Genomic DNA, 18,654 nt, shown 5'->3' with positions numbered 1-18,654 from the left:
TTGGGGACGACTTACTCCCCCTCAGGTCCCCGTGGGAGGGATTGCAAGTTGCAAACTTTTACCCGTGTTTACATATAGGAATAATAATAATAATAACAATAAAATATTTATTACCCTTATTTTTCACATGGAACAAAACGGAGTATAATGGAAAAAAATAGAAAAAGAAAAAAAAGAGAAAAAAAAAACCGGAGAGAAATTTAAAACACAACATGGAAAATACATAATCAGGAACTGTAGAAATGTTTAAGCCAGGGGTGGTTCCATTTTGCCTGGAAATTAGAAATCAACCGGTTTACCACGATACTGGGGTCTGCAATCCTGTGTTTATCAATCATATAAGTATTTCTCGTCCACAAGGGGCATCACAGCAGGAACTTTGCGAACCTAAAATAATAGTAATGGTTACTGGGAAGTGTACGGACGTTTTCAGGGGGATTTTTTGGTTTGGGAGGGAGAGTTGATGTGGAGGGAGGGTTACGTGGGAGGATCTTTCCATGGAAAAACTTCTCATGAGGGAAGACCCTTTCAATGAAGGGGGCGCAGGATTTTTTAGCATTATTTAAAAAACACAATGAAAAAATAAATATGAAGAGTTTTTTCTACTGAAAGTGAGGAGCACCATTAAAACTTAAAACGAGCAGACATTATTGCGCATATGAGGGGTTTACCTCATCGTAATACCTCGCTCTTTACGTAAAAGTATTTTTAGTAATTTCAACTATTTATTCTACGGCCTTTGTGATTCAAGGGTCATTCCTAAGGAATTGGGACAGAATTTAAGCTTTAGTGTAAAGAGCGAGGTATTGACGAGGGGTGAACTCCCTCGTATACGCAATAAAAACATACGAATATAGAAGTTCGTTACGTAAGTTAATTCGTAAATTACGTATATTTTTTTACTAATGAAAATATTTGTAAAAAAATTAAAAGTTCTAGTTGCCTTATTAGGTAATCAAAAAATTGGAGGGCAACTAGTCTTCCTCCCTCTCTCCTTTTTTTTCAAAATCTTCAGATTAAAATTATGAGAAAGTCATTTAGCCAAAAAAAATAATAATATGCAAATTTCGTTTTAATTATTTATGTGCGGAGAGCCAAGATCAAAACATGCATTAATTAAAAAACGTCCAGAAAATAAATAAAAAAACAAGTTTTTTAAATGAAAGTATGGAGCGACATTTAAACTTAAAACGAACAGAAATTACTCCGTATGTGAAAGGGGCTTTTCCTCCTCAACGCCCTGCTCTTTACACTGAAGTTTTTTTTTACTCTTTTAAGAAGTAGAGTTAAGAGAAAGAGTCAAACTTTAGCGCAAAGAGAGAGGCGTTGAGGAGGAAAAACCCCTTTCATATACGGAGTAATTTCTGTTCATTTTAAGTTTTAATATCACTCCTTAAAAAAAAACCTTTTAAAAAAAACTAGTTTTTTTTATTTAATATCTAGAGGGAGAGAAAAATTCAAGAGCAGGCAACTGTTAGCGTACATGGGCCTTGTTATACAGAACCTAGGCTAATTATAAAGTGCAGACAAATATGCTTATTGGTCCTGGCAATTTTTTTTTATATCCGTCCAACGTTAGGCAAAAAAAAACGCGTTAAAAATAAATTATGACCTGAATTAGGTTTAAAGATTATGTCCTTGTTAAGTAAAGCTAGATCACTTTTGTTATTAATCTCCTGGACGAACTTGACTTACATCTCCAATCGGTTTTCCTTACTTTCTGTCGTAAGCCGTTGAAGAGGTAGGGAATTATTGGAAGGCTGGCCTCCAGGCCTAAACAATACCTAATGAAATTCTAAAACAGCTTATCGAAAGCTCTATTATTTTCGGAATACCAACTTGTATTTTGTGTTCTTTCCTGGAAATAAGACACCCTCCCCCAAAAAAATTTAACCACATCCTGAATCAATATTTCATATTTACTTGGTTGATACTCCCCCCCCCCGTGACCACTCTTTGATTTGGTCACTTAATCATGTTAGATGCTTCATGGTTGTTCTCATCTCCAGTTCAAGCAGTTTAGAGTAACAAGCTGTTAATAAGGATTGACTCGGCCCAATAGTAACCGAAACTCTAAAAGACGGAATTTTGATAAAAATAAATAGATAAGAAGAATAGGCTTTGCATTTTGATTCCAAATATATAAAATTCATCAAGTTTAATCTTACCTACCAAAAGCTATTAACCTGAGAAAATATCCCTTATTTCCAAGAAGGGGGGGGGGTATCGCAAAAGTCAAAGTATTATAATGCAAATCGCAACATGAAACTCAGCGTCTCAGAGATCACTACTGTGAAGGGCTCGAGCTCCCAACTGCAAAAATGTGGAGTTTTGTATTTTAGCTAGATTTTATAGGGTGGTGGTGGTAGAGATGAATGGCTGGATTATTTGAAAAATGGCTAGCAATTTAATTTAAAAAATCGACTGAAAATAAGGAAAAACATGAAAACTTATTACAATAGAAATTATTTCATAAATGTGGAGGACTACCCCATCCCCAACCCTTCCTCTTCAGGCTAAATTTTGCCTTCAATTCTAAAGAATTTACTACTATTCTTTATGAAAGTATGTTCTAACTTAAGGGCTAACGAGTTTGAGTGGGAAGTGTTTTCAGAAAAAAATAAGACTTTAGCATTAAGAGCGAGGGGCGAGGCAGGGGTAGTCTACTTCATATAAATGACATTCTGTTGGTTTCAAGTTTTAATGTTGGTCCTTACTTTCAGTCGAAAACTTGTTTTTTTAGGGTCGATATAAACGTCTAAACAAAAAGCGAGTAATGAGGGCACCAATTTTCAAGATGTATTAGGATGGGGGCAATATATTTTTTTATGTTACTGAGTAATTTTTGCTTATCTGCTGTTTTTTTCTCAATAAAACACAAAAATCAGGTATATTCAAAAGCCCCAGAACGGTAACTTTTAAAATCAAGGGTATCTAGGATGAGGGGACTTCTCCTTCCCCAAAATTGATACCCATGCAAGCAGAGCTGTATTAGGGGAGGAGTTTTGACCCCCCCTCCACCCCAAAAAACTATATATTGGTCCGACTCTTAAAAACATAAAAAAATGAATATAAACAAATTTCTTATGTGTTTTTTAATTTTTTTTGTAAAACACCCTGAAAAAATCATTTCGTAACCTTTCTTCTCCTGAAAAATTCTGGATAAGGCCCTGCCTGTAAGTAAAACAAAAATTTAATCAACGAGAAAACTTTCTATACAATGGATATCCCTTTCAAAACTACAACTATTTTTCAGAATTCCTTAAACTAAGAAGATGCTCATTTTTCTGAAATGCGAGCCAACCATTCGACCTTTAGTCTTATCCGTCCAATAACTTGCTTTGATGGTTTACTTAAAACATTCTAACAATATTAATCTCCAGCCAAGTAATGACTCAAGTTTTTTATTTCAATTACGTTCCATGCATACTGTGTAATGAAGAGCCTGAATCCTTGTTTGCATATTTACTTTATGACACAAAAACCTATTGACAAAGGCCTAATCAATGTATTGACCTCTGAAGACGAAACTATCAGGGGCCAGGCACTGTTTACGATTCTGAATATAATATTTAAAGCATGTGTGCACAAGGACGGGGTAAAGGTTCAATCCCCATAACGTGTTCCAACAAGAGTATCGACCAAAGGAGAGGAGGGCAACTGTCCCCACTAGATTCACACTGAAAATTTTTTCACTGAAAAATTGAAAAAAAAATATACTCCCTTGGCAACATTTAGAAGGGTGGATATTGAGTTTGGAGATTCCTCCTAAAAATTTTGTCTGACTCGCAAACAGTAAAATAAAAATGTATATAAACAAATTCTCAATGTGTTTTTTTAAGTTTTGTTTTTGACTCCCTTCCCCCAACAAAAATCTTAGAAGTGGCCTTGTCCCCCTTCTCCCTATATTTTGAAAATACCTTTATTAGTATCTTCAGTTATGAAATTCAAATAAATACCCCTCCCCAAAAATTTTGTGAATTGGTGACAAAAAAGCCGCAATGGAATCTTGAATCCCTAAGGCTTTTAGTCGCGAGATTCGTTGCACTATCGACCACTTCAGAAAATACCGCTTATCCTAGGTTTTGATAGTTTTCAACTTTAGGCATAGTTACCAGCCCATACAACACATGTGTTTCCAGAGGCAACATTACTTCATAGCATGATAGGGAAAAGTAGCATGATAGCTTAATATTTAATTAAAGCAATTGACTAAAAGTAAGGAGCAAAATAAAAACTGAGTATGAATACAAATTATTCGTACAAATTATTAGACACTTCGAATATAAGGAGCTGCCATAAAAAACAAAAGGGGCTGATTCAATTGGAAATTATAAGATCTGTTGCTCTTGTTGATAGTCGAAAGAGATTGCAGGGTAACTTCCACCCCCATTCCCGCCATTTTCCTAAATTTATTCAATCTTAAAAATTTAAAAAATCCATTTTTTTTCATCATATTTGAAAGGTCCAGTAACCATGTCTTTTAAGATGAACCCCCTTCCCCCAGAGCCCCCAGGCAACGATTTTAAGTTATTCCCCTGATCATATAAGATTTTAAGGAAAAAGTGGTTGCACAAACTTCGAAGGGGCTGACTAGCTTGGAAATTGAAAGTTCTAATGTCATTTTTAATAGTTGAAAGAGATTTTAAGGCAAACTCCCACCCTTTCGGCCCTCATTTCCCCAAATAGATCGGATCAAAATTTTAAGATAGTTATTTTTCTAATCATATTTTAAAAGACAAGTACAGAAGTCTTTGAGGATGGCAACCCTCCTTCCCCCTCAACGGTCCTCAGGACATAAGATTATAAGTTGTGTTTGTTGCCCACTGTTAATATTTAAGGTTCTTACGGAAAGAGTGAACTTTTGGTGTCCAACATTCAATTGGAAACCGGAAGTCCTAGCGTCCTTTTTAAAAATTAAAAGTGATAGGAGGGCAACTAGCCCCACCCGACGTCTTTTTTTTTCCAAATGTATCTGACAAGAATTTTGAGATTGCTATTTTGTTCAAAATAATCTAAAGATGACACAAAAAGGCCTTCAGGGTTGAAATAGCCTCTAAGAACCAGGGGACAAGGGTTGTAAATTGTGTCCCGATGGCATATAAGGTTTTTATGGAATGAGTTGTCGTTTAAACTGTGGATAGGGTTCATTTGATTGAAAATTGGAAGTTATAGTGCTCTTTTAAAGAGACAAAAGTGGCTTGAGGGCAACCAGCCCCATCCCCTCCCATGACCATCGTTATGTTTTTCTTCAATATTCATGAAAGATCCTGTAATTATGACTTTGGGGACGTCAAGCCCCTCACATCCTCTAGAAAACAGGGTGTAAGTTAGGCAATTCACTGTTTGTATAGTATGTGTTACTAAGAAAGGTGTACATGTTTGTTCTTGGCTTTCCAAAAAGACAAAGGACATTCAGCGGAGTCTTTCAGAGAAGGTTAAGGCAAGTATTGAACTAAATCAAAACACGTTATGTGTATACAACCTCTCAAAAAATTTTAATTCAGGAATGACTGAGCATGTTAATTTGGAACTTTCAAGAACTTTCACTTTAACTGCTACACTCACAGTACTAAATTCAAAAAATTGGAGGGTAATTTGAACTAAACCTAAAGACGCTCTGTACATGCACATTGTCAAAAGAGCGTATCGTAGCCAGCGCGATAGCGTTGCCTAAGAAAAGAGCAGTGTGGGCATTATGTACTATTTATTTTTTCTTTTTGTTTTTTAAAGCAGGGAACTTCATATAGAGGGAATTGCCTTAGAAAATAAAATTTACTATTACTAAAAAATTAGTAAATAGTACATTTTGCCTACATCACACTTTGCTTAGGCAGCACAATTACGCTGCCTGCGATCTTCGGACTACTATTTTAAAAAAATGGCTATCTCAAGATTTCAGTCAGATGCACTTCAGGGAAAAACAACGTGTTTGGGGGGGGGGGGGAGAAGCTTCACTCCGGCTACTTTGACTCTTATACAGGCATTAGAACTTCTGACTACCATTTGAAAGAGCCCCCTCCGAGGTTTATACGAGCCTCTCTATAAAAACCAGATATACCCCCAAGCCTTATGTCCCAGATATATACCCACAACCTTTGTCCTAAGACTGTTGGGGGGTTTTCATCTTTCATTAAATAATTTTTAGACCTTACAGCTACGCTGAAAAAAGATGGGTATCTCAAAATTTTGATAGTTTGGGGAAATGATTGGCGTTTGGGGTGGGGGGCTGGCTGCTTTCCAATCACTTTTGATTATTAGAAAGGGCACTAGCTCTGTAATTTTTCAATCAAATGTGCCCCTTTCGAAGCTTCGACGACAATTTATTCTATGCAAAGTGCCTTGGTCTATATAAATAAAATAAAATAATATATTATGCCCGAATCACTCTTTACTTCGGCAATGCTATTGCACTACTTATTATACACTCTATTGATTATGTGCATGCGCATAGTGTTTTTTGATTTGTCAATTTTTTCCTCAATATTTTAAATGTAATAATGTGGTTGTAGCAGTAGTAGTGGAAGCAGTAGTAGTGGTGGTAGTTGTAGGAGTAATAGTAGCGTACAAACATTGCTTTTGGTCAATTGACCATCTCCCTTAAATCTCCTGAAAGTTCCAAATTAATATACTCAGTCATGATAGACTTATATTTTTTTGACAGCCCCTCTACATATAATGTCTTTTGATATAGTTCAACACTCTCCTCAAACTTCTTTAAAAGGCTCAGATGAACACCTTTGTGGTTTTGGAATGTAAATGTCAAACATGCATACCATTCTCAATAACATTTACTATATGTAAACAGTGAATGAAGTGCCTTACTTATACTCACCTTGTTTTGGGGACTGTGAGGGAATTGATGTCCTCAAAGGATCATTACAGGATCTTTAAACAATGCTGAAGAAAATAGACATCACAAAATTTTGATTGTATGTTTGTTTTGGAAAATAAGGGTCGTTAAATAGGGGAGAGGCGCTTGTTGCTGGTAATTCACTTTTGATTTTCAAATGAGCCCTCTCCAAAGTTTATATAACCACCTTTTCCCTACAAACCTTGTATGTCTTTGAAGCATAACTTACAACCTTTGCCCCGTGTTTTGAGGGTGCATTTTAACCCAGAAGTCCTTTTTGTATCATCTTTAGACTATTTTGGACAAAATTTTTGCCAAAATTTCCATCCTCTTTATTTGGGGTAAAGAATATGCGAGGGGTTATAGTTACCCTCCTTTAAGTTTTGGCTCTTAAAAAGGGTAAAAAGGACACTAGGACTTATAATATCCAATTGAATGAGCCCAATTTGAATTTTATACGAATGCCCATTCAATGAAAACCTTAAATGTTAACAATAGGCAACTAGTATAACTTATAGCCCTTTCCTTGAAAGGCGTGATTGGAGTACCATCCCCAGAGACATAATTAATGGACCTTTCAAATATTCTTAACAAAATGGTTATCTCAAAATTTTGATTGGACGTGCTTAGGGAAATAACTGGCAACAGGAGGACTGGTTAACCCCATATTAGTTTCGACTATTCAAAAGTGCACTAGAACTTTCAATTTCCGATCTAGTGAGCCCCCTCAAACATGTATGCAACCACTCTTTTCATAAAAACCTTATATATCCTAAGAACATAACTGACAACCTTTTCCTGAGGTCTCGGGGGGGGGGGGGGGGGGTTGTAATCTTCAAAGACAAAATTACTGGACCTTTGAAGCTTCGCTGAACAAAATGGCTATCTCAAAATTTTGATTGGAAGTATTTTGGGAAATTATGGAGGAGGGGGAGCTTGTTACCCTCCAATCACTTTTGACTATTAGGAAAGACAAAAGAACTCCTGGTAATCAAACCAATGAGCCCCCCCCCCCCCCCCCGAAGTTTATATGATCACCCTTTCTATAAAGACCTTATATCCCACTAGGACATAAATTACAACCCTTGCCCTGAGGGCTTTAGAGGAGTTGTCATCCTCAAAAATATAATATCCGGACCTTGCAACTATGGTGAACAAAATGGTTATCTCAAAATTTTGATTGAATGTGTTTGAGGAAATAGTGGGTGTAGAGGACTGGTTAGCCACCAACAACTTTTGACAATTAAAAAGGCACTAGCCCTTTCTATCTCAAATTAAATGAGTCCCTGCCAAATTTTTTACGATAACTCCTTCCATACGAAGTGTCCTGGCATGACCAAAAAAGAGCAAAAAGCTCATATGGCACTTGTGACGAGGTTGGAAGAGCCAAGAACTCATATGGTATGAGCTCTAGCAAAATTTTAAGAATCAATCGATAGCTTTAAAAGGAGAATCAGAGGCTTAATACCGGTCGGGATTTAAAATAAAAGCTCTGAGTCACGAGGTCCTTCCAAATATAGAAATTCATTAAGATCCAATCACCCACTCGTAAGTTAAAAATGCCTCAATTTTTCTAATTTTTCCTCTCCCTTCAGCCCCCAGATGTTTGAATCGGGGAAAACGACTTTATCAAGTCAATTTGTGCAGCTCCCTGACTCGCCTATCAATTTTCATAGTTCTAGCACGTCCAGAAGCACCAAACTGGCCAAAGCACTGAACTTCACCAAGTAAATCCCCCAAAGCGAGTGGATCCAGTCCGATTACTTCAATCACTTATCTACGACATTTATAAGTGTTTTCCAAGATTTCCGATTTCCCCCTCCGACCCCCCCGAATGTCAACAGATCTCGTTTGAGATTTGAAATAAAAGCTCTGAGACATGAGTTCCTTCTAAATGTCAAATTCCGTTAAGATCCGGTCACCTGCTCTTAAGTTAAAAATACTTCCATTTTTCTAATTTTTCCAAATTAACAACCCCCAGCCAAGAGAACGGATCTGTTCCGATTATGTCAATCACGTATCTATAAATTGTTCTTATTCTTCCCATGAAGTTTCACTTCGATCTCTCCACTCTAGGCGTTTTCCGATATTCCCGGTTTCCAAGATTTTCTGTTTCCCCCCTCCAACCCTCTGTGTCCCCAAATAAAATTCAAATTAAAAATGGAACATCTGAGACTTAAGATTCCTCTTTACACCAAGTTTCATTAAGATCCCAGATTCGATCAGCCATTCGTAAGATACTTAAATTTTCTTGTTTTCCAAGAATTCCGGTTTCCCCCTCCAGCTCCCCACAATGTCAACAAATCTGGTCGGCATTTAAAACTAGAGTTTTAAAGCACAAGGTCCTTCTAAATATCATATTTCATTAAGATCTGATCACTCGTTCGTAAGTTACAAATACCTAATTTATTCTAATTTTTCCGAATTATTCCCCCCACCCCCCAACTCAACCAAAGAGAGCGGATCCGGCCCAGTTATGTCAGTCCAGAATCTTGGACTTGTGCTTATTTTTCCCACCAAGTTTCACCCTTATCTCTCCGCTATAGGCTAAGCGTTTTCCAAGATTTCTGCCCCCCCCCCCCAATAAAACAGGATCTGGTCAGGATTTGACATAAGAGATCTGAGTTATGAGGTCCTTCCGAATATGAAATTTCATTAAGATCCAATCACCTCTTCGTAAGTTCAAAATACCTAATTTTTCTAATTTTTCAGAATTAACCCTCCCCCCAAATCCCCAAAAGAGAGCTGATCTGTTGCAGGTATATCAATCACGTATCTAGGACTTGTGATTATTTATCCCACCAAGTTTCATCCTGATCCCTCCACTCTAAGCGTTTTCCTAGATTTTAGGTCCCCCCAATGTCACCGGATCCAGTCAGGATTTAAAATAAAAGCTGAGACACGATTTCCTTCTAAACATCAAATTTCATTAATATCCGATCACTCCTTCGTGAGTTAAAAATACCATATTTTTTCTAATTTTTCAGAATGAACCCTCCCCCTTACTCCCCCAAAGAGAGCAGATACGCTGCGCTTATGTGAGTCACGTATCTAGGATTTGTGATTTTTTCCCCACCAAGTTTCATCCCGATCCCTGCACTCTAAGTGTTTTCCAAGATTTTAGGTCCTCCTTAACTCCCCCCAATGTCACCGGATCCAGTCGGGATTTAGAATAAAAGCTCTGAGACACGATATCCTTCTAAACATCAAATTTTATTAAGATCCGATCACTCCTTCGTAAGTTAGAAATATCTCATTTTTTCTAATATTTTAGATTTAACCCTCCCCCCAACTCCCCCAAAGAGAGCGGGTCACATCCGGTTATATCAATCACGTATCTAGCTTGTGCTTATTTTTTCCACCAAGTTTAATCCCGATCCCTCCACTCAAAGGCTTTTGCAAGATTTTAGGTTCCTCCCCAAACTCCCCCCAATGTCACCAGATCCGGTCGGGATTTCAAATAAGAACTCTGAGACACGACATCCTTCCAAACATCAAATTTCATTAAAATCTGATCACCTGTTCGTAAGTTAAAAATGCCTCATTTTTCTAATTTTTTCGATTTAACCGTCCCCCCACTTCCCCCCTCAAATGGTCAAATTTGGGACACGATAATTTCTAATTTAATGTGGTCTGGTTCCTGATACTCCTGCCAAATTTCATCGTTCCAGCTTACCTGGAAGAGCCTAAAGTAGCAAAACTGGAACAGACAGACCGACAGACCGACATAATTTGCGATCGCTATATGTCACTTGAAAGATACCAACTGCCATAAAAACAGAAGAACACATGGTGCTCAAATCGCTCTTTAATTAGGCAGCTTTATTGCACCCCCTATGATTAAATAGGAAAACAAGTTTTTTCAGCTGGAAGTGAGCAGCAACATTAAAACTTTAAAAGAATAGAAATAATTATGTATAAGACAGGGGTTACCCCCTCCTCAACACCTCGCTCCTCACGCTGAAGATTTTAGTACTTTTAAAAAAGCTTTTTGTTGTTCTAGTTAAACAAACCTTGTGTTTCAGGAGTTGTTCTTAGAAAATAGGGACACAATTCAAACTTCAACATAAAGAGCAAAGTGCTGAAGAGGAAAACCCTTATATACATAATCTAATGTTGTTCTTTACTTTCAGTTGAGAAACATCACTATCTTATTTGATTTCTGATCATTTTTTAAGTAATGTAAAAAAAATCATGTTCCAGTTTCAAGGAAAAAAAAAACACAACCATGGAAACATCCTCTAGACAATTCAATCCTTGGAAAAATTTACAATAAAAATTACCCTTAACATCTCCAAGTGTAAAATTGAGTTGGAAAAGAGAAAGCAAGGCATATAAAAGAATTGCTTATTGGAATTCTGGAAAAAATTTCCAGTGTAGAATCTCTCATAAAAAGTTCACTTTCTGGAAAGTCCTTCTCATAGACAATGTTTCCCGTGGAAAAAAAAATAGAAGAAAGTTCGTCCCCATCCGAAAAGTGTAAGATTCCCAACAACAAATACTATACGCAAACGATGGGGATTTTTATAACTTAAAGACCTTTCCCCAGGAGTTTTGGGGGTCATGTTATCTCCAAAGGTGGAGTTGTTGTGCCTTTAAACTATGATAAACAAAAAGGCTATCCCAAAATTTTAATTGGACGATTTTGGGGCAAAGAGTGATGGAGGGGGCCTAATAGCCCTCCTATATTTTTAGTCAACTAAAAAGAACACTAGAATTTTCGATTTCCGTTCGAATAAGCCCTTCTTCACTATTCTAAGACCATTTGGTCGATACGATTACCCCCGGGAAAAACAAAAACAAAGCAAATAAACACGCATCCGTTATCTTTCATCTGGCAAAAAATGTTAAATTTCATATTCCGCAGATAAGAGCTTCAAATTTCTACAGTAGGACCTTCTGATGCACTGAATCTGATTTTGTGAATTTTAATAAGATTGTTTAAGTTTTAGAGAGTGTTTTCCCCTTTTTGAAAATCAGGCTAATTTTTTTCAGGCTCGTAGCCTCTGATGAGTAGTACTAAGCTTAATTGAAACTTATTTATGTGGAATCAGGATAATTAGTCAATTTTTATATATATATATATATTGGTGTTGAAATTGCATTCTTTCAGAGTTTCAGTTACTATTGAGTCATGTCGTTCCTTATTTACAGTTCGTTATCACGAACCGTTTGGTTTTATTAGTTTTGAACAAGTACTAGTTCGTGGCGAAAAAAACAGCAATAAAAACTTTAAATAAAACTTCAATAGTAACCAAAACTATAAACAGTAGTAATTTTGACAAGAACATTCACATCGAAAAAATTATTTTTTATGCTTATTTAAGGTTAATAAAGTCCATTTAGTTTAGAATTTCTTATTAATAGTTACGGCCCTGAGAAAGTCGACGAATTTGAAAATGGGGGAAAAATGATAATCGTTTCTAGCCATTGGCCATAAAATGCAAGAAGAAGGATCAGTTTGATGGAAGCTGAAAATTCTAGCCCCTTTTTTTATAGCAGCAAAAGATATCTCAACAAGCAAAATCACCTTTTCTGCCATTTTCAGCCACAAAAAACAGTTCTGGCTCGAAAAAGCATGAATTAATGTTAATTTAAGATTTTGAGATAGCCAATCAATTCTATTCCCAAATCTATTCCCTCACCTCCCAGTTTCAGTGGCCACTATATTGCAGAGCAGTGCATCCGCCCCTACTGATATTAAATAAAAAAAAGTCTTTACAACTGGAATTAATGAGCAACATAAGGAATTCAAACGAACGGGAATTATCACGCATATGAATGGGCTGCCCCCTCCTCTACATTTTGCTCTTTGCACTAAAGTTTTTTAATAAGTTTGATTTCTTTACTTTTAAAAAAGATTCTTATTGTTCTAAGTAAAAGAGCCTTATGTTTCAGGAGTCGTTCTTGAAGAATTGGGACAAAATTCCAATTATAGCACAAAGAGCTATAGTTTAAAGAGGGACATTCTCCCCTACTAATATTAAATAAAAAAAAACTTTTACAACTTAAATTAAAGACCATCAATAGGAATTCAAACGAACGGGAATTGTTACGTATATGAATGGGTCGCCCTCTCCTCAAAACCTTGCTCTTCGCGCTAAAGTTTTTCTTTAAAGTTTGTTTTCTTTACTTTTAAAAAAGATTCTTATTGTTCTAATGAAATGAACCTTATGTTTCAGAAGTCGCCTTAAAGAGTTGGGACAAAATTCAAACTATAGCACAAAGAGCTAAAGTTTAAGGAGGGACCAACACCAAAGAGGTGTTGAGGAGGGAGCAACCTTCTCATATGCGTAATAATTTCTGTTCGTTTAAGTTTTAATGTTGCTCCATACTTTCAGTTGAAAAACTTGTTTTTTATTTATTTTTTGATCATTTTTAAAATAATTTCGATGAATTTTGCATAGGAATCCAGGCAAATTCCCCAAGAGTAAAATTTCCCCTGAAAATTCACCCCAATCCCCACCCAAAAAATATAAGCATATTTTCAGTAGCATATACCATACGTAAACGATTGATATATTCCATAGATTTTCTCTAGGGGCTGTGGGGAGAGGGGTCACTTATCTGCAAAGGCATAGTTATTCAGGTTTTTCACGATATCTTTTTTTATATTATAGTTATATTAATTATTATAGTTATTGGCCAAAGCCAATAACAAACCAATTCTTTTTTAGGTTTTGTCAAATTCAGGCATTCTAATTCTTTCATACTCCACATTAGTAGCGTCGAAATTCTGATTCAAGCGGGCCCATAGCCGCTACTCTTTTCTTCTTTACCGTTATTCACGAAGAAGGTTAGCAGCGATTCCTTCAAGACGCAGGTGTTATTAAATAACTTCGAAGACCAAACTACCAATCTATGACGAAAATAGAACAGATCAAAATAGGGATGAAATCTTATAATTGACAGTGAAACAAATATAAAATTTTAACTGGATATTTTGAACAGTAAAAGTCATCAGCGTTTTAGTTCGCATGATGTATGCGAAATATTCAGTTTAAAAATTTACTTTTGTTTCACTGTCAATTAAAAGGTTTCATCCCTATTTTGATGTGTTATATTTTCCACAGGGGTTATTGATTTTATTGAAGATGCAGGTGTTTTTGCCTTGGATTGCCTTGTCTCTGTTGAGGATGATATAATCTCATGTGAACTGATAAATTTACTACCGACGTAATCTCGCGTTACTTGTTGTGAAGGAGTTCACGGGATTCTAGTTAAGTGGGGAATCACAGGCTGTAACTGAGGACAGCTCACGCGTGGTAGGCTGCGTAATTCTTTAAGATATGTTTTGTCTTCTCATTCTTTCTTTAAGGGGCTTTTGGCTTTCAAGGTGTTATTTTTTTAAAAGTTTTTTCCCACAAGGAGTTTTTATTTTCCTGATATTTTTTCTTAAATCTATTTTTAATTTGAGATATTTTTTCATGAAGATTTGTTTTCATTAGTATTTGTTTTGGCTTCGATTCTTTTTTTCTCTGTGCCTGTTTCTCTCAGCCGGTGTTTCTAACTTTGTATGGTTGTGTGTGTTTTTACTCTCTCTCTTTCTCTCTCTCTCTATCTCACTTTTTCCCACTCTTTGCCCGTGGATCTTACTTTATGGGCTGGTGTATGTATACTTCCTCCCTCTCTCTATATCTTTTTTCTTCTCTCTCTCTCTCTCTCCCTTTCTCTGCCTATGTGTCTGATGGTCTGTTTGCTTATGTCTGTGTCTTTGTTTCTGACTTTCTATGTTTATGTATGTTTTTACCTCTCTCACTCTCTGTGTCAGTGGGCAAGACCGTCCGTATGCCAGTCTCTGCATGTGAATGTTGGAAAAAAATTTGCTCATCCCTCACAGACCTCGGTAAAAACCCCAGGTTAACCTATCTCAGACTCTAGTTGATCTCCTATGAGCCTGAAAGTAATAACTTTGTTTCTAAAAATTACGTTTGTTGCATCTCCGAATTTTGAATAAAAATTCTAAGTGTTGTAGTTTCTAGCGTACCCTAAAAATAATAGTAACATAACAAAATACTGGAATAAAATATTTTCATTTAAATAATGACATGCAGAATATCATCTCAAAACATGAATGCTTCAAATTAATGCCATAACATAATTCCTTATCTTCTCTCTTGACACGACTCCTATTCCATTTGGGATCATAGACAAATTTTAACAATCTCACCATAAATTTCATCATTGATATTATTAGGTTCATAGAATTTATCTATTGTTAAATGATCAATTGTACTAGTAACATTTGCCGGTGCTATGTTTTCCATCAATTCATTATTATATTCCCTGGTGATATTGTCTTTCAATGCCCTTTTTATTTTACCTGTGGTTTCACCATCTATTTTGATGTAGATAACTTCGAAGACCACACTGCCTTTCCATGACGAAAGTAAAACAATTCAAAATAGGGATTAAACCTTTTAATTGACAGTGAACAGATATACAATTATGTGATTGGATATTTCGAACACATATAAAGTGTTCATCATCAGCATAAAAACTAAAAAAAAAGTTTTTAGTTAAAGAGGGAATGAGTTATCTGGGGTTGAGTTGAATGAGGGTTGGGTAACATGCACAGCTAGTGTTTCCCATTCAAAAAGGTGATTTTTGTTGCTGTTAAGGAGGGAAGGGGCACTTAAATTCTTCTTTCTGGGATTATAGACGTTGGTAATTCCAATGGCACACTGTCCTTTAAATGTCGCGCTATTTTTGAGGGGTTTCAGGTTCTTTTTTACGAAATTCCTATAATTTTTTCTCGTAATCAAGTTTTACTGTTAATTTTAATAATAGTTACAACTCCTGAATCAGCCATAAATAGCAATATTTTTTCACTAGACAGGTTTTTTTGCAAAACGGGTTTTTAAATTTTTGGTTACTAGAATTAGGTTACACTTTCCCAGGTTGCAGCTATCGCTAGAACCATGATGAAGATGGTTCTATCAATTATCTTAAACTAAAGCATTTCCTAAAATTTTGCTGCTTTAAAATAAAAAAAAACCGAGTGGCGAATTAAAGACTATCAAGAATGTGGTTTGTAGGCTACTTGACACCAAGGAAGTGCAAAGCCACTAACAAGAAAATTATAGCTAGTAGAAGTAAAATAAGTCTTTTGCTAGCAGAAAGGAGATAAGCATAGTGGATAGGATAATAGAAAGGTATCAAACAATTCCCAGTGTATATTTTAATTTTTTGACGTGAACGCAATATTTGATTTATTCTAAAATATCCTATGGGTGCCTCACAAAAGGATCAGGCCTGGGTTTTCGCCCTCCACCATCCCTGAAATATCAAAAGTAAAAAAGAATTAATTACAAAGTGTTATGAGACAGAGGAAATATTTAGATTTTCTTGGTAATACGAGGCCCACAGATCTCTACCCACGGCAGCATGGCCGCTACGTATCTCTGCTAAAAAGACCCAGGAATTGAAACATCAAATCGACACCCTATTCGTAAGTAATGGCTCTCAAGTATCTCTATCCTCTTTGTCCCACTACTTCTCTCAACAGGAATTTTATCTTTTTGAGAACAATGGTAAAAGTGGCAGTTTGATAATCTAAATATTTCTATAATCGCTATCAGTAGTAAAAAGAAAGAAAAACAAGTTATAAGACCGAAAATTTGCAAAATCAAAAAAAAAAAAAAAATGCAAAAACTGACGAATCAACATGACAAAAATGCTAACCGAAGGCTATTTGAGATGTTTTATGCTCTTGTTTGCTTGTTAGAAGACCTTGGTACTAGAATAGATTCTTAAAAAAGGATGATATTAATAAAATTCAGACTTTTCTTGGAAGTTGGCAAAAAGTGACAATTCAAGTGACATGTGAAGCGACATTTTTGTAATAGATAAGAAAAAATCAAAATTATTTTGCCAGGTTCTTGATATTTTTAGTTTTCCAGTTTGTTTTCGAAAAACAAAGTATTTTATACAGGTACAAAAAGTATTTAATTCTAAGAGTGTCTGAACGAATTTCCAAAATATTTTTTTCGAAATTATTAAACTTTGCCCGTCCTATGAGTCAGTTATTTATGCATATTTAATTTATTATTATTTTGAAGATCAAACTTAATTCAAATTAAAAAAAACACCATCTTCAAACTAGTTGTGTAGATATTTACTGCGGAATCTACGAAGGAATAATTTTTGTTCGTTTCAAGTTTCTTCTTTGTTCTATAATTTCATACTAAAAACCTTATTTTTTTGGACATTAAACCTTACAAAACTTTTTTTTTTTAATTTAGGCACTAAACAAAGTCGTTGAAATTCTTTGTTAAGAGAGAAAGGTTAAAGATAAGGATTTTACTTTTTATCTTATCTAAACATTTCACAAAATATTCGGAAGTCTCTCACATAGCTAATGGATCCGAAGAGAAAGTTGTCAAGGGTGCTTTTGAGAATTCGGAAGTAAGAAGTACAATTTTTCTTTAATGTATTTCCATATTTTAAAAGAGACTTCAAAAGAGGCTAAGAAACTAAGGGACTGTGAACGAGGGGATGTTGCAAATATCTAGTTAAGCATATTCTACCATATTTGTTCTAATTGGACAGTATTTTAAATCAGCAGGCTATACGGAAAGTGTAGTTCAATTCCCCTTCTAGGACTATGGGGAATAAAGGTAGGGCAGGTTCTGTGGATGTTGAATGACAGCTTACCGAAGATTTTCCTTTTTGTGGCAACCGTCTAAGGCTAAACAGAGAGCAGATGGTCCACGGTTTGGGTGGGAGGGTGTCTTAAAAATATTTCAAGCAATGGGAACGTCCTCAGAGAGTGTTTAGAGGGAGGCTTTGAATTTATTAGGATGGAGGAGGAGTATGTGTAGCTGTGTTAGCCTCAGCTGCCTTGGTGTTGCAGTTAGTTTTTAGTAGTTTATTATAATGGTGGCCTTATGGTATCAAGATATGCATTGCCATAACCATCAAGTAGTGTCAATTGAAATCGTTGGGCCATGTTTTACGGAGGCCAACAGAGTACTGGCCACACTAAATCCTTCTAGCTGGGTTCCCCAGCTCGTGAAAGAGACACCTAGGAGGACAGAGAAAAACTGATACAACTTGGTTAAATCAGTTCTTGAACCTATTGCGATGTTTAGAATTCTTGGTCATAGATGGACAACCCAATGGCTTCCACTTACAAAGAAACTGGCAGCAGACCGCACTTCATGGTCCAAATTGGTCTCAAAGATCCTTGATGCCGGTTTCCCACCATAAGTAAGTACGTAAAGCCATTAAACAGTCATTTATATATACAGTCATTTATATATTCATATACTATTCAGAGTTATTTATATATTTCTGGAATCCTCAAGACTTGGCAGAAAAAGGCTACGGGAAATAAACAGTGAGATAGATGCTAACCATGCACAGAAGTGACTTTCTCCCTTTCCTTCAAAATTGGGCCTAAAAAACTACAGTTGAAGGGTATAAACCACGATAAATCAATAGGCTATCCTAGAGTTTTTATTTCCTTGGTATTATAGCCCCGGCAAAAGTTAAAGATTTGCGGAAAAACAGAATTCAGGTACTAATAGATACATCGAAAGAATTGGATTTCAATGTAATTTTAAATATATAAATTTCATCAAATTTAATCTTACCCATCAAAAGCTACAAGCCTGAGAAAATTTTCCTTATTTTGGAAAATAGGTGAAAGCACCCCCCAAACATCATAATATCTTAACCAAAATCACACCATCACATTCAGCGTATTAGAGAACCCCACTTTAGCAGTTTCGGGCTCCTATTTACAAAAATGTGGAATTTTTTTGTTTTTGCCAGATGACTTGTTTTTTCTTTAAACA

General features: G+C 35.8%; 1 protein-coding gene across 4 annotated transcripts in view; it reads left to right on the top strand.

Annotated features, from left to right (window-relative positions):
• The window catches only part of LOC136030461 (zinc finger protein 180-like), a 138,393-nt gene that overhangs the window by 70,274 nt on the left and 49,465 nt on the right, over positions 1 to 18,654 (top strand). For 2 of the 4 annotated variants that reach the window (XM_065709467.1, XM_065709466.1), the window contains exon 1: positions 7,904 to 18,064. The exons of the other annotated variants lie outside the window; for them this stretch is intronic. The gene's annotated coding sequence lies outside the window, so the exon portion shown is untranslated. Of the gene's footprint in view, positions 1 to 7,903; positions 18,065 to 18,654 lie in introns of those variants that run through there. 4 annotated transcript variants of the gene reach the window in all.

Source organism: Artemia franciscana, chromosome 8 (assembly GCF_032884065.1).
Source record: "Artemia franciscana chromosome 8, ASM3288406v1, whole genome shotgun sequence".
NCBI lineage: Eukaryota > Metazoa > Arthropoda > Branchiopoda > Anostraca > Artemiidae > Artemia > Artemia franciscana.
The sequence above is the reverse complement of the archived record's forward strand: the minus strand, read 5'-3'. Positions and strand labels throughout refer to the sequence as shown.